At 43.3% G+C, this 14,222-nt stretch overlaps 1 protein-coding gene across 5 annotated transcripts in view; it reads left to right on the forward strand.

The window, feature by feature from the left end:
• Window positions 1–14,222, forward strand: part of LOC126334712 (microtubule-associated protein futsch-like) — an 802,673-nt gene that overhangs the window by 751,899 nt on the left and 36,552 nt on the right. The window lies entirely within an intron of this gene.

The following is a 14,222-nucleotide window of genomic DNA, read 5'->3' on the forward strand; positions in this document are numbered from 1 at the left end:
CCCAGCTGTTTCGTAAATCAGCGGGGCTTTACGCCTAGAACTGCAAGGGGAGCCTGGTGCGGGCGCTGGCAGCAATCCGCGACCAGAATTAGCTGCGGAAGAGAGGCGTGCGCACAAAGAGGGCGTCTCTTTGCGCGTGTATCTGCCGGGTGAGTACCCACCGCCGCCGACCCGGCGGACGCACGCAATTACCAGCATCGTGGTAACATGGGGAATCTAGGTACGCAAGTAGTGGCGCAAATTATGACACCAACAAGAATACCTCTGGCTAGAGCTATGCTCTACCAAAACTACGGTTCAGTAGTTCTGGTACACTACATAAACGACGTAGTAAGTGGTTGCATTACCGGTAGTATTGGTAGCATTGGTAAGGAAAGAAACATGAATGACTGTGTGAGAGAGAAAGTGGGAACCGACGATTTCTGTTAGTTTTTGTGTGTTTGTTCTGTTTGTTTTGCACACAATTAGAGCCGCAGATCATTCACTGTTAGTCCATTGTGTGTTTTGTATCCTTACATTTGATTGCGCTGGACATATCGCGGCGATTGCTTTAGTGGGGCGAAGGACAGATAATACCAAATGGTGTACAAAAAGTGATACATAGCCAGAGTTCTGATGTACGTACTGCCGTTTTGGACTCTTGCTTTGATTAACACAAATTTTTATGTACCGTAACTATCTTAAAATACGCGCCGTCCCGTCCACACACGCCTACAATATGTTAAAAATGCTAATGTGGCAGCGAGGAACAGCGGCGCGCACAGCTGTGGATAAGTAAATTTTAAACCGAGGTCACATAGTTGCAAAGAACTTAAAGCGCTAATATACTACTAGCGTACACATAGGCTTCTTGGCTGAAAGACGAAAGCCGAAGCTAGGCCCTTGAAATAGAAAACAGTCTCCCAGAACTGCTCATATCCTTAGGGGAAGCCGGCCATGACAAAACTATTCCACTTGGTTGCCAAGATACAGCAGACAGAGAAAATGCCCTCAGGCTTCAAGAAGAATGTAGTAATTCTAATTACGAAGAAAGATGACGTTCACAGGTATGAATATTACCGAACTATCAATTTAATAGCCCACGGTTGCAAAGTATTTTCAGGAATTACGTACAGAAGAATGGAAAAACTGGTAGAAATCCAATGTCGGGAAAGATCGGTTTGGGTACCGCAGAAATGTTGGAACACGCGAGGCAATATTGTACCTATTACTTATGGTAAAGATAGGTTAAAGAAAGGCAAACCTACATTTATACCTTTTGTAGACTTAGGAAAAGCTTTTGGCAATATTGACTGGAATACACGCTTTGAGATTCTGAAGGCAGTGGAGGTTAGACAGAGGGAGCGAAAGGTTATGTACAACGTGTACAGAAACCGGAAGTCAGTTAAAGGAGTCGAAGGACATGAAACGGAAACAGCGGTTGCGAAGGGAGTGAGACAGGGGAATTAAAGTTTAGAGGCAACAAATAAAAACTTTGAGGTTTCTCAATGAGATAGTAATTCTGTAAGAGACAGCAAACGATATCGAATACAAATTTAAGTGTTAGGAAGTCTTTTCTGGGGGCTTTTGTCTGGAGGATAGCCATGTATGGAAGTGAAACATGGCATATAAAAAGAGAATAGAAACTTTTGAAATGTGATGCTGCAGAAGAATGCTGAAGATTAGAAGGGTAGGTCGTGTAACTAAGGAGATCTTGAATAGAACTGGGGAGTAAAGAAATTTGTCGCATGACTTGATCAAAAGAAGGGATCGGTCGGTAGGACACTTTCTGAAACATCAAGGAATCGTCAGTTTAGTATTGGAAGGACAAAAATTGCAGAGTGAAATCAAGACCAGTAAGCATCATCAAATGGATGTAGACTGCAGTAGTTACTCGAAGTTGAAGAGGCTTGCACAGGATAAAGTAGCGTGGAGATATCCACTAAAACAGTCTTTGGACTGGAAACCACAACAGCAACAACATTGCATGTGTATGCGCGCGTGCGGGAATGCCAGTTTATTTGACACGTGCGCTTGAAGTGCGCTGCAGTGCTCTTGAGTAGGGAGGAGGGGGGTGGGGTGGAGAGGGAGAGGTTCTTAGTTACAAATTTGTGGCCAGTGTGTACCCAGAGGTTGCGCATAAATCAGTCTGGCTGTTGACTTTCCGATTCGGCGAGGTGCCAAGTGAAACTCACCCGAAACTGGGCGCTGAGACCCAGTCGCGACGCCACCACAGAGGCATTCGTCGCTAAGTGCGCGGTCTGCCCCTTACTGCAACTGGCTGCGTCTCGCAATTGCTCTGATAGAGGTCAATGCAGAAACAGCAGATGTCGACAGATTGTGCTTGTTACGCACGTTGTGTCGCATTGCAAACCCCCTCTCAGCAGTTATTGCGTCGGTGAGACAATAGCACCCGACACTCGGAGCCAACACAACAGAGTCTAGTAGTGTTCTGTGATAACAATAAGAACGTGTCACAGTTGGAATCTGTCAACCCACAGAAGTACCTGGGTGTAACAATTTGTGGAGTAGTGGTCAGTCGCAGATAAACTAAGTGGAAACTTCGGTTCATTCCTGTACGCTTCTGGGTAAAATGCAGTCGGTCAGCAAAGGAGATTGTTTACAAGACACCCGTCCTAGATTACTGATCGAGAGTGTGGTATGCATACCAAACAGGAACCACAGGGTATATTAAACCTATGCAAAGAAGTGCAGCGCGAACGGTCAGGGGTTAGTTTGATACACTGGACTCACGAAAGCGCTGAAAAAAATAGAACAGGCAGACAGACGCCAACTATCCCCCGAATAACCTGTATTAAGCTAGGAATGTAGAAATACACTGCAGTCCCCTACATATCTTTGGGATCACGAAGATTAGGCTAATTAACAGCGCACACGGAGACGTTTAAGCAGTCATTTTTCCCAAGCTCCAAACTCTGATGGAACTCGATGAAACCATTACAGTGATACTGTAGGAAGTACTCTCTGCCATTCACTTCGAATTCGTTTTTACTTTCCAGTATATGGGTGTAGATATAGAGTAAAACACGCAATAATAATATTCACCCTGGTATCACCTACCCAAAGCGCTGAAGTTCTAGCAATAAACAAACTCGTTTAGGCATGGCGTAGCATTCCATTCGACAAGGCGTCTCAACTATTAAAAAAAGGTACAATTTAAAACATTCACTTGTGCGGCCATGGTGTTCGTAGTTACTGTATAATTACCTAAGGTATTTCAAATCGTCCATGCAACATATTAAAAACGCTGTATATTCCTGAAATTGTCAGTCTGACGGCGACGTGCAGTGTGTGATGACTGAAGAAAACTCCACAGGTCAAGATCGCTGAAAAAAAGCAATTTATTGGATGACCCGTTCCGACAGAGCCGAGCTGTCACCATGGGATCTTATGCTTCATGGTAGTGGAAAGTGTATATGCAATGTGAAGCGACCAGCAACAAAAAAATTGTTCAAATGGCTCTGAGCACTATGGGACTTAACTTCTTTGGTTATCAGTCCCCTAGAACTTAGAACTACTTAAACCTAACTAACCTACGGACATCACACACATCCATGCCCGAGGCAGGATTCGAACCTGCGAGCGTAGCGGTCGCGCGGTTCCAGACTGTAGCGCCTAGAACCACAGGGCCACTGCGGCCGGCGACCAGCAACACATGATGGACAATGTGTTGTAAAAGTTTGAAAGTATAAGATGCGATGATGGCAGCACAGCTCTGTCAAAACTGGCCATCCAGTAAAATGCTTTTTTAGATAGCTTGGCTTGTGAAGTTTTCTTCAGTTACCATAATTTAAAAATATGTACTTACTTTGTCGTAAGCTTTCCGTTTAATTCATGTAAAGCATCGTTAGTGGTCTCGACTTAAACACATTTAAAATTTTGGTTTGGTTGTGGATCTAAAAACAGTTCGTTTCACAAATTATTTAAGTACGTATTTAAAAAAAAAATCACTGGATGTTGTGTGCTGTCCTTAGGTTAGTTAGGTTTAAGTAGTTCTAAGTTCTAGGGGATTGATGACCATGCATGTTAAGTCTCATAGTGCTCAGAGCCATTTGAACCATTTTAAAAAATCACACTTCATTAATTTATGACACGACCAACCAAAGTGAAACTGTAAAAGTTTGATTCCAAACCACTGGTGGTGTTTTCAATCAGTAAAACGAAACGTGCATGATAAAATATATACCCATTTTTGGCAGTTGCTTGGTCGGATTTCAGATACCTTAAGTAAGGTATAAATTAAGTTGGGGAAGCTTTGCAAAACTGAAATAACTCTAACGAACGGGGTTCGAGGCACGAAACTTTCATCCAAACGCCCAGTTATTCAATTTTCGACATTCTTCCCTTGCACAATACATACAATTCTTTTATAGCCTTCAGTTGAGCGATAAAATAACGCTCTTTACAGAGAAAGGTCATCTTCGCATCAAACACAAGGAACTGGACTGAAACACACGTATGAACGTAAGGGATTCATGAGCCATCACACCACCCACTGTCTAAACACATTTTTGTCACTGCTGTCGTGGGTAACGGAGGACATTTGCATGAGCTCCAAACGCTGGTGCTGTTTCTGATATGCTGATGTATATCGACTGTTCGCGTGATACTGTGTGATAACGTTTGTAATATATTGTATCGTTATGAATTAGCGTCGTGAAACTGTTGAGGTCCAAGCGCCATTCATTTTAGACCTGGATATTTACTTCCGTGGAGCGTCAAGGCCATCGCACATGTTTCAGTGGTATAGCTCATCCTCTTAATTTAAATAAATGAAGGTTTAACAAAATACTTCTACAGTTCGCAGCCGCTGCTTATCATTTTCAGAAGCGGACGGCTTGTACCTGTATTCATCCCGCCAACCGTGCATCACAGTCGCCTCAATAGCCAAAATTTGATTAAACTGATTGGCGACAGATAGACTGGCTCTGATGAGAAACACTATGCAACTGTTGCTAGACGAGAACTAGGGGAGCGGAAGAGCTTTTTGTTTTTGTTTGGGATTATTTGCTGGTGCAGGGCGTCCTATGCGAAATTAGGCTTATCTGGACTCTTGTGGTAAACTGACGCTAGCTGCTATGTCAACCAGTCTCGATGGGTACGAACTTGGCACAAGAAAAGCTTTGTACTAGCCTGTAGTTGCCTCGTGGAGGACAAACTCACGCTGCCACGCTGCATTTAGCGGGCTTAGCAGCTCGCCTTGGCGTATTTCTGTTTTGTGACATTTGGCAGGAGCTAGGGTGCCTCCACGTGCACGGAGCACGTCTTTCCCAGGGTGGGCTGCTTCACACTGAGATGCACACGTGTTGCAGTCCAGGCTATTGGAATTTGTTGTGACTACAGCTTACTGTTGAGATATTAAGTTTTTGTAAATAGGTGCAACAACTAGCGGCACGGATAGTACACAGTTTTTCCGCCCTCTAGAACTGTCATGTTCTGTAGAACTGTAGTACGTTACAAATTTCATCAGGTTTCTGTTGATGGAACGTTTGATGATATTAAGTACTACATCCGCAAGCCCTCATTTCCGTGTTTTCAGCGTGGCAAACTCATACTCTATTATACACAAGTGTCATGCTTTGAACTATTATTGCTAAAGAAACTGTGCGTGAGTTTGCGCAGAAAAAGTTGATGACTGACATACAAACATTCGATCTACATTGACAAGACACAAAACGCTCAAAAAAATGTTTTGCACCATCTTCATATCTGCGAACATCTGTGGACCTAAATTCAACGGGAGTGAAGAATGAAGGAATAAGCTTTATTCAGAAATAAAACGAAACGATAACCAAAATAAGGGCAGTCTGTTCCAAAGTTCAAATCTGTGCATGATAACGTTCAGTACTGATACGCTTTTGTTCGTAAGTTGCGCACATACATCCACCTGTTTTTGTCAGTTGTTTGTGAGTTTGTTGCGTTCAGCATTGGAGAAGTAGACAAACGAGGTTTTCACAGACGCGATTCGTCTACGACCATTGCTGGGGACTCGAAAGAAATGTATACGTAGATCGCAATTTTAAAAAGAACAGCCGAAGTTGTTGCTGATGAGCTCGGAATCACGCTTGATGAAGCATAAAAAAATCTGAAAATTTCGATCCAAGGCCAAATAAGAGAAAAAAAGGTGCATAGGAAGAGTGGAAGCGCACGTGGCTCTTCATCCACATAGTTTGCATCTCGTGCAATGAATTTCACACTGTTTCGAGGCGTGTCTGAAGCAGGAATTGATAGTATAAACAATGGTGTGCGCTGGTGAACAAAAATAAAATATAAATAAAAAGTGTTTTTATTTCCGACTTAATTCAATGAAATCTTTCAGTCATTCTAGCGAAGCATTTCCTACTTCTGGTACGAAGACGCTTATTGCACTTTAAGTGGGTACTTTAAATCACCAGTAGCTAAAAACCGAAGGGTTATCGCCTGTTGGGTTCTAACTGATATAACCTCTTTTACATTTGTATCGGATCTAGCAGTTCTCGACCAATTGCTTGTGCGAGATGTCTGAAATCATGTTTCGACATTATGGTAAAATTCTGGGATAAAAAGATTCGTTCTACAAAAAATACAGCGGCACTATAACATTTGTATTCTTCGTTTTGTAACTAACAACAGTTACTAAGTTTTATGAAATACATAATTATCATTTTATTTTTTGCTTTTAGCGGAAACATACACTGTCCTCACAAACCAAGTTGACACCCGGCTTGCCGGCTGATTGGACTGACTGCAAAGTGTTTCCCATTATTGGTCGCTCCCATCAGCCGCCGCGCCGAGTGTCAACTTGGTTTGCGCGGGTAGTACACAATTAACATTTATCATGAAAGCTAAGTAATATTGTTTTTAACACAGACACTGTCGTCAATATACTTATAAGCACCATTTCTTTCGGGGAGTGTACTGAGGCATACTGATTTACAGGGTGACAATTATTGAATTATATGAAATAAAATCGTCATAACTTCTGAACGGAATTAGTATACGCATCATTGTTTCGTTTAGCGACGAAGCCCACTTTCATTTGGATGGGTTCGTCAGTAAGCAAAATTTGCACATTTGGGGGACTTAGAATCCGCATTTCGCGATCAAGAAGTCTCTTCTTCACCCTGAACGGGTGACTGTGTGGTAAGCAATGTCCAGTAATCGGTGCGTTATTCCTTGATGGCATGGTGAATACTGAACAGTATGTTAAGGTTTTGTAAGATGATTTGATCCACATTATCCAAAGTGACCCCGTTTTCGACAAAATGTGGTTCATGCAAGACGGAGCTCGACCAAATCGAAGCAGTAGGATGTTTGATGTCCTGGAGGAGCATTTTGGAGACTGTATTCTGGCTCTGGGTTTCCCAGAGGCCACTGGCATGGGCCTCGATTGGCCGCCATATTTTTCGGATCTGAACACATGCGACTCCATTTTGAGGGGCTATATTAAAGACAAGCTGAACACCAATAACCCCAAATTCATTGGTGAGCTGAGGACAGCCATTGAGGAGGCCGTCGACAGCATCGATGTTCCGACACTTCAACAACTCGTCTGACGCCAAGTCATCGCCAATGATAGCAGACGTATCGAACATGTCACAACCTAAATCCGAACATCTGTAGTGAATAAAGTGTGTGCACGCCGTAGTTTGTAACAAATTCACGTTTTTTTATATAGTTCAATAATTGTCACCCTGTATGTAATCATTTTCCATTGAGTCTCGAACGACAAGCTCTTGCTTTGTTCCCTGCCTTAGAAAACAGTCTTTCAGAAGGTCCATTAAATTTCAGAGATGCAGCTGCGAAAACAAAATTTCTTCCACTGAAATTTGGGCAGCGTATCGTCCGGCCACCTCCAGAGTAAATCGGAAGACTTGCGACTTACTCTGAAGATGGCCCTACGATACGCGGCCGAAAGGTCAGTGAAAGATATTGTGTTTGCGTGGCTGCATGTCCGAAATTGAATCGACTATTCATTACGCCGCAGAAAGTTGAAAGTGCACACAGTCTTTCAGAAGGATCAATTTTCCAAGAGATTCATCAGATTTGTTGTATCTCTCATACATTTCAAGGCCTTGAAACACAGCTTACATTTACGTAAACGTCTGTCACCTTTCTAAAGTTATTTCAGTAGATACTTCGTGTAACTTAGAGCGCATCTGCACACTATAAGTCGGAAAGTTGACAAATCAATAGCTTTGTTACGGATGGAGGTGCGACTGGGACTGCCGCCACGTTGGGGGGGGGGGGGGGGGACGTGAAAGGTGTAATGTTTACTATTTCCGTTTTATGCTCACAACTGACGGGTTCGGGCGCCTCGTACTGATCAGCAGTGGGGATGGGAAAACCGGTCGGTTAAAACCGATACCGGTATTTTAGTTCTGAATAACAACAGGCGTTTTTATTTTTTACTAGCAACCGGGTAACGCAGCGAACTAAGAATTAGCCGTAGCAGCGGTGCTAAAATTTTTCGTTTCTAAATAAACTTTTTTAAAAAGCTAGTAATTATTCTTCGTAAAATTTAAATTGCTATGAGATATTGCGTTATTGTAGAAAACGGGGAAAATCGATCAGTGCTGTTTTAATAACAATGCTGACACAAACGAGCAACAAACACACAACATAAAAATTGCAGCATTGCTGAGACATTAATGTACCTGTTGCCATGTAGCGTGGCCGATTGGATGGTACGCTCCTGGTCTATATGGTTCTCACTGTCGTCGTTGGACATCAGTTGTATTACAGAATGACGCTATCCCTAGCCTGGGAGTATTTTACGAAGTGTGGTATCAATGAAGTACAATGCTCCGTTTGTTTTAAAAGATTAAAAACGGGAGGAGCCACAACAAACTTGCGTCAATAGACAAGGAGGAAACTTAAAGCTTAAATCTTCATTCATAGCTTACAATAAAAATAGAAAGCAGCCGATCTGCTGCCTGGTTCTACACAATATGCTTTTATCCCTTGAAAACGAACAAACTAATACCAAAAATAGAGTCCTTCAGCCTCAATTGTCACCCTTTAGCACTGACCGTTCGTAATGTCCAAGTGGTGTCACGATCGCTGATTAAAACACGGTTTTCAAAAAAACTGAAATCAGTAGGAGAATACTGGTGATTTTTTTGTAGTAGACAAGCACTTATCACTTAGAAGAAAAGCAGCGAATGGTGGGCGAACTACGTTTTCCTTTATTTGCGTATTGTATTTAACATTTGATTCTATGTATCTTGATACTGAGAGCGTCAATATTTTTCAATCTTAGTTCGATCTCAGCTTTCATTACAGGATATGTAGGAATAAAAAACCGAAATCCGTCATTTCAGAAATCGGTTATTTTGAGCAGTTTTAATAGGCCGGTTAAACTGGCGCTGAAAAAAAGAACTACACTCCTGGAAATGGAAAAAAGAACACATTGACACCGGTGTGTCAGATCCACCATACTTGCTCCGGACACTGCGAGAGGGCTGTACAAGCAATGATCACACGCACGGCACAGCGGACACACCAGGAACCGCGGTGTTGGCCGTCGAATGGCGCTAGCTGCGCAGCATTTGTGCACCACCGCCGTCAGTGTCAGCCAGTTTGCCGTGGCATACGGAGCTCCATCGCAGTCTTTAACACTGGTAGCATGCCGCGACAGCGTGGACGTGAACCGTATGTGCAGTTGACGGACTTTGAGCGAGGGCGTATAGTGGGCATGCGGGAGGCCGGGTGGACGTACCGCCGAATTGCTCAACACGTGGGGCGTGAGGCCTCCACAGTACATCGATGTTGTCGCCAGTGGTCGGCGGAAGGTGCACGTGCCCGTCGACCTGGGACCGGACCGCAGCGACGCACGGATGCACGCCAAGACCGTAGGATCCTACGCAGTGCCGTAGGGGACCGCACCGCCACTTCCCAGCAAATTAGGGACACTGTTGCTCCTGGGGTATCGGCGAGGACCATTCGCAACCGTCTCCATGAAGCTGGGCTACGGTCCCGCACACCGTTAGGCCGTCTTCCGCTCACGCCCCAACATCGTGCAGCCCGCCTCCAGTGGTGTCGCGACAGGCGTGAATGGAGGGACGAATGGAGACGTGTCGTCTTCAGCGATGAGAGTCGCTTCTGCCTTGGTGCCAATGATGGTCGTATGCGTGTTTGGCGCCGTGCAGGTGAGCGCCACAATCAGGACTGCATACGACCGAGGCACACAGGGCCAACACCCGGCCTCATGGTGTGGGGAGCGATCTCCTACACTGGCCGTACACCTCTGGTGATCGTCGAGGGGACACTGAATAGTGCAAGGTACATCCAAACCGTCATCGAACCCATCGTTCTACCATTCCTAGACCGGCAAGGGAACTTGCTGTTCCAACAGGACAATGCACGTCCGCATGTATCCCGCGCCACCCAACGTGCTCTAGAAGGTGTAAGTCAACTACCCTGGCCAGCAAGATCTCCGGATCTGTCCCCCATTGAGCATGTTTGGGACTGGATGAAGCGTCGTCTCACGCGGTCTGCACGTCTAGTACGAACGCTGGTCCAACTGAGGCGCCAGGTGGAAATGGCATGGCAAGCCGTTCCACAGGACTACGTTCAGCATCTCTACGATCGTCTCCATGGGAGAATAGCAGCCTGCATTGCTGCGAAAGGTGGATATACACTGTACTAGTGCCGACATTGTGCATGCTCTGTTGCCTGTGTGTATGTGCCTGTGGTTCTGTCACTGTGATCATGTGATGTATCTGAGCCCAGGAATGTGTCAATAAAGTTTCCCCTTCCTGGGACAATGAATTCACGGTGTTCTTATTTCAATTTCCAGGAGTGTATATGACCGAAAACCGGTTTCAGCGTTAATCACTATCCCCAGTCAGCATCTACAGTACGGTATAGTTTTAGCAAACAAATAACAAAGCTTGCTGTAAACACATCAAGAGAAGTTTATATTCAAACTCACGTGTTATGTTATTTTTTTCTGAACTGACAAACAAAATACAAGACTTTGCCATGTTACTTTGCCACTGCTGTTACGTAGCTGATGTCAACAATCGTAAAAGGGATATAACTTGATACGAAATGTCCGACTTTCCGACTTGTGCTGTTACTTCACGAGTATTTAGGCACACTCCGACTGCTCCCTGGAATGAAGCTATAGACAGCAAGTCGACACTAAACAGGCTTTAAAACATAAAAGTAAAAGCCGTGGGAAAGCTGAAATGACTAATAGTAAGGATTATCGATTAGTTGCAATTAATCGCCCACCCTTAATCGTTCGCCCCCGTGAATATACTGCTGGCACTTTGCGCAATGAATTCGACGACTGACGTTTTGCCGAGTTTTAATGTGACAGTATTGTCACGACTGGTGTATTGGTTGCGATACAATACCAGTTGTTGCTTTAAGCTGCGGCGACAGTCTACTGCTGAGCTAGCTGCTAACTGACGGGGAGTTGGTTTGGGGAAGCCAGTATTCCATAAGAAGCGCGTTTCGCCCTGGAAACTTCATAGCCTCATAAGAGCGTGACTGTGATCTCATTAAAGGCAGACGTGTCATCTAATTTTTTTAAGTTGTGTGAGTTCGCATTTGGTTTCATAGTAATCGGTTATTGAATATATTACGTGCTGTTATCTTGACTGCTAAAAATTCCTTAAAAACGTGTCATATTACTAGAATGAATGTGACCACAAAACCTGCTGAAGCAGATTGTCAGTTCGCGAATATATACATGTACGTATTAATGAACGAAGAGAGTATTTCACTCCACCTACAAAAACTCAACCCTTATCTATTGTTGCCGTAAGTATTGCTGACAGCGCAACAGATCTTTTTTGTCATGGCTTACCGGTAGGTATTGCTTGGCAGATTTTGCAGATAAGATAATCCTTTGTTTCCTCGTTTTATGTATTTCCCTCCGCCTTACGGTATCGGACATTTCGTGGCGCTGTCGTAGTAAACAGCAACGATTCCAAGAATATTAACACAAACATTGCGGTTTGATTACATTTACAATGCTAAATTACCAGCTTGCAACCTTTCTAACTATAGGTCCTCATTTATCTTTTTTTTTCATGTGGAAACGTCATGAAAATAAGTGGGGGCTTCTGCAGTCATTGTTGGAGTAGTTTAACTACTTTCATGTGACGTACACGGTTTGTATGAAAATAAGTTAACCTGTTTAACTACTACACTAACATAAGATCTACTGCAAATTTCCTAACAATACGTGCGACCGTTAATTGCACTAGAAGTGATTTTGCAACAGTAGTGCTTTCACAAGTGCCTTCGGTAAGGAAAGGCGCCTGAGATTACCGGAAGCTTGTTAGAGACTATGCTTACGTAAAGACGAGGGTCATTCAATAACTAAAGAGACAAATTGGTTTGGGGAAAAACCTGTTGGTAGGGTGAGTATGGCACTTTTATGGCTTTAAGTTGGCCTCACTGGGATGAGCCCTGATCTGCTGATCTAACAACATTGTTTTCTATAACCTCAAAAATACATTTCAAGATGGCGAGTTCGCTTAAAACGACCACATTAATTGAACAACGTTATTTTATTCGTGAAGGTTGTATGAATCGTGCAAATTTTTACGAGTGGGTACAGCAGTTCAAAAATGGTCGCGACTCAGTGACTGACGAACACCGTTCTGGCCGACCAGTTGCAGTTTCAATTCCCTCACTTGAAAGTCGAATTGATGACATTATTCGTGCCGACCACCGTGTGACTGTGGAAATGATAGTTGATAAGGTTCAAGTTACAGTTCATAACATTATCTTTAACAAGCTGAAGTACCGCAAAACATGTGCAAGATGTGTCCCAAAGTAGTAGATGCGGCTACACAGGGAAACAAGATTGAGAGTGTGCACAGAGCAGAAGGAATATTATGAAAGGGAAGGTGAGCACTTCCTTAACAAAATTTTAACTTGTGACGTAACTTGGGTTTACTATTATGAGCCAGAATCAAAAAGAAGAGCATGGACTGGAAGCACACCAAACCACCTGTCAAGAAATAATTCAAAACCCAAGCATGAGCAGGAAAAGTCATGTTGACGGTGTTTTTGAATTTATTATCTCGAAGAACAGCGTACAATGAACAGCCAGTACTATTCGGCTTTGCTTTTAAACAAGGTGAAGAGATGTCGTGGGTTTCAGAGGAGAGGTATGATTCTCCAGCAAGACAACACACGTCCTCATATTGTTCAACCAACCCGTGAAACCATCGACGAAATGGGCTAGGAAGTACTGCCCCGTCCCCCCTACAGGCCTGATTTAGCACCTAGTGATTTACATTTGCTTGGTGCACTGAAGGAGGCATTACGTGGGAAGAGGTTCCAGAACAACGAGGACGTGAAAAAGTTTGTGGGAAATTGGTGCAAACATCAAGATAAAGAGTTCTTTGCAACCGGAATAAAAAAACTTGTCGCCCGCAGGAACAAGTGCGTAAATGTTCAAGGGGATTATGTTGTAAAGTAGAAAAAGTATTGTTATGTAAAAATAAACGCATTTTACTCCAGACCAATTTGTCTCTTTAATTATTGAATGACCCTCATACACTTCGTGATAAATTAACCTTTTGCTACTATTTTCGTTCAAATCTCTCCGATAAATAAAATCATTTTGGTCACGTGATCATCACTGGTGACCATATGACTTAAAAAATAGTTGCATCCAATGTATCAAAATGATTTTTATTCAATTGCTCATCCAACAATACACACACCTTAAATGATAACTGATTCATGCTTGTAGATTAAAAAATATGTAACATTTCACAAAAAAAATTAATGAACAGATGTGCGTGGCTAGCCGATCATTCGGTGTGTAGGATGAAGCAAGCACTTCTGTCACACATTAAAACATCCCCCGTATTACAGTTGAGAGAAGTTCAGTCAAACGCGAAATTTTAAAATATTCGCTACAGCTCCACACTTAAGCAAGTGCCGTCTCGCTGACAGCATGTTTTGATAAACGATAGAACAGCCAGTTTGGGAACCGTTTCAGAGTCCTTGATAATGTTAGGCCTATCTGCATGTTTCTTGAACGAAAGTGGTAAGAGAATTTCTCGAGTGAACGAAAGTGGTAAGAGAACTTCCCCAGTGCGCAACATGCTATGCGCATTCTATAGGTCACCTGCCTTACAGATTTCTATGATTTTACTTCCGTTTATTACAAATATAATTCGCATATCCAAATATTACATAGTTCGAACTGAAGTTTATGAAACAAGAAATACTACACTTTCGTAACTGGGCCTCCACGAAATCCC

The sequence above is a fragment of the Schistocerca gregaria genome, chromosome 1 (assembly GCF_023897955.1).
Source record: "Schistocerca gregaria isolate iqSchGreg1 chromosome 1, iqSchGreg1.2, whole genome shotgun sequence".
In the NCBI taxonomy this organism is placed as follows: domain Eukaryota; kingdom Metazoa; phylum Arthropoda; class Insecta; order Orthoptera; family Acrididae; genus Schistocerca; species Schistocerca gregaria.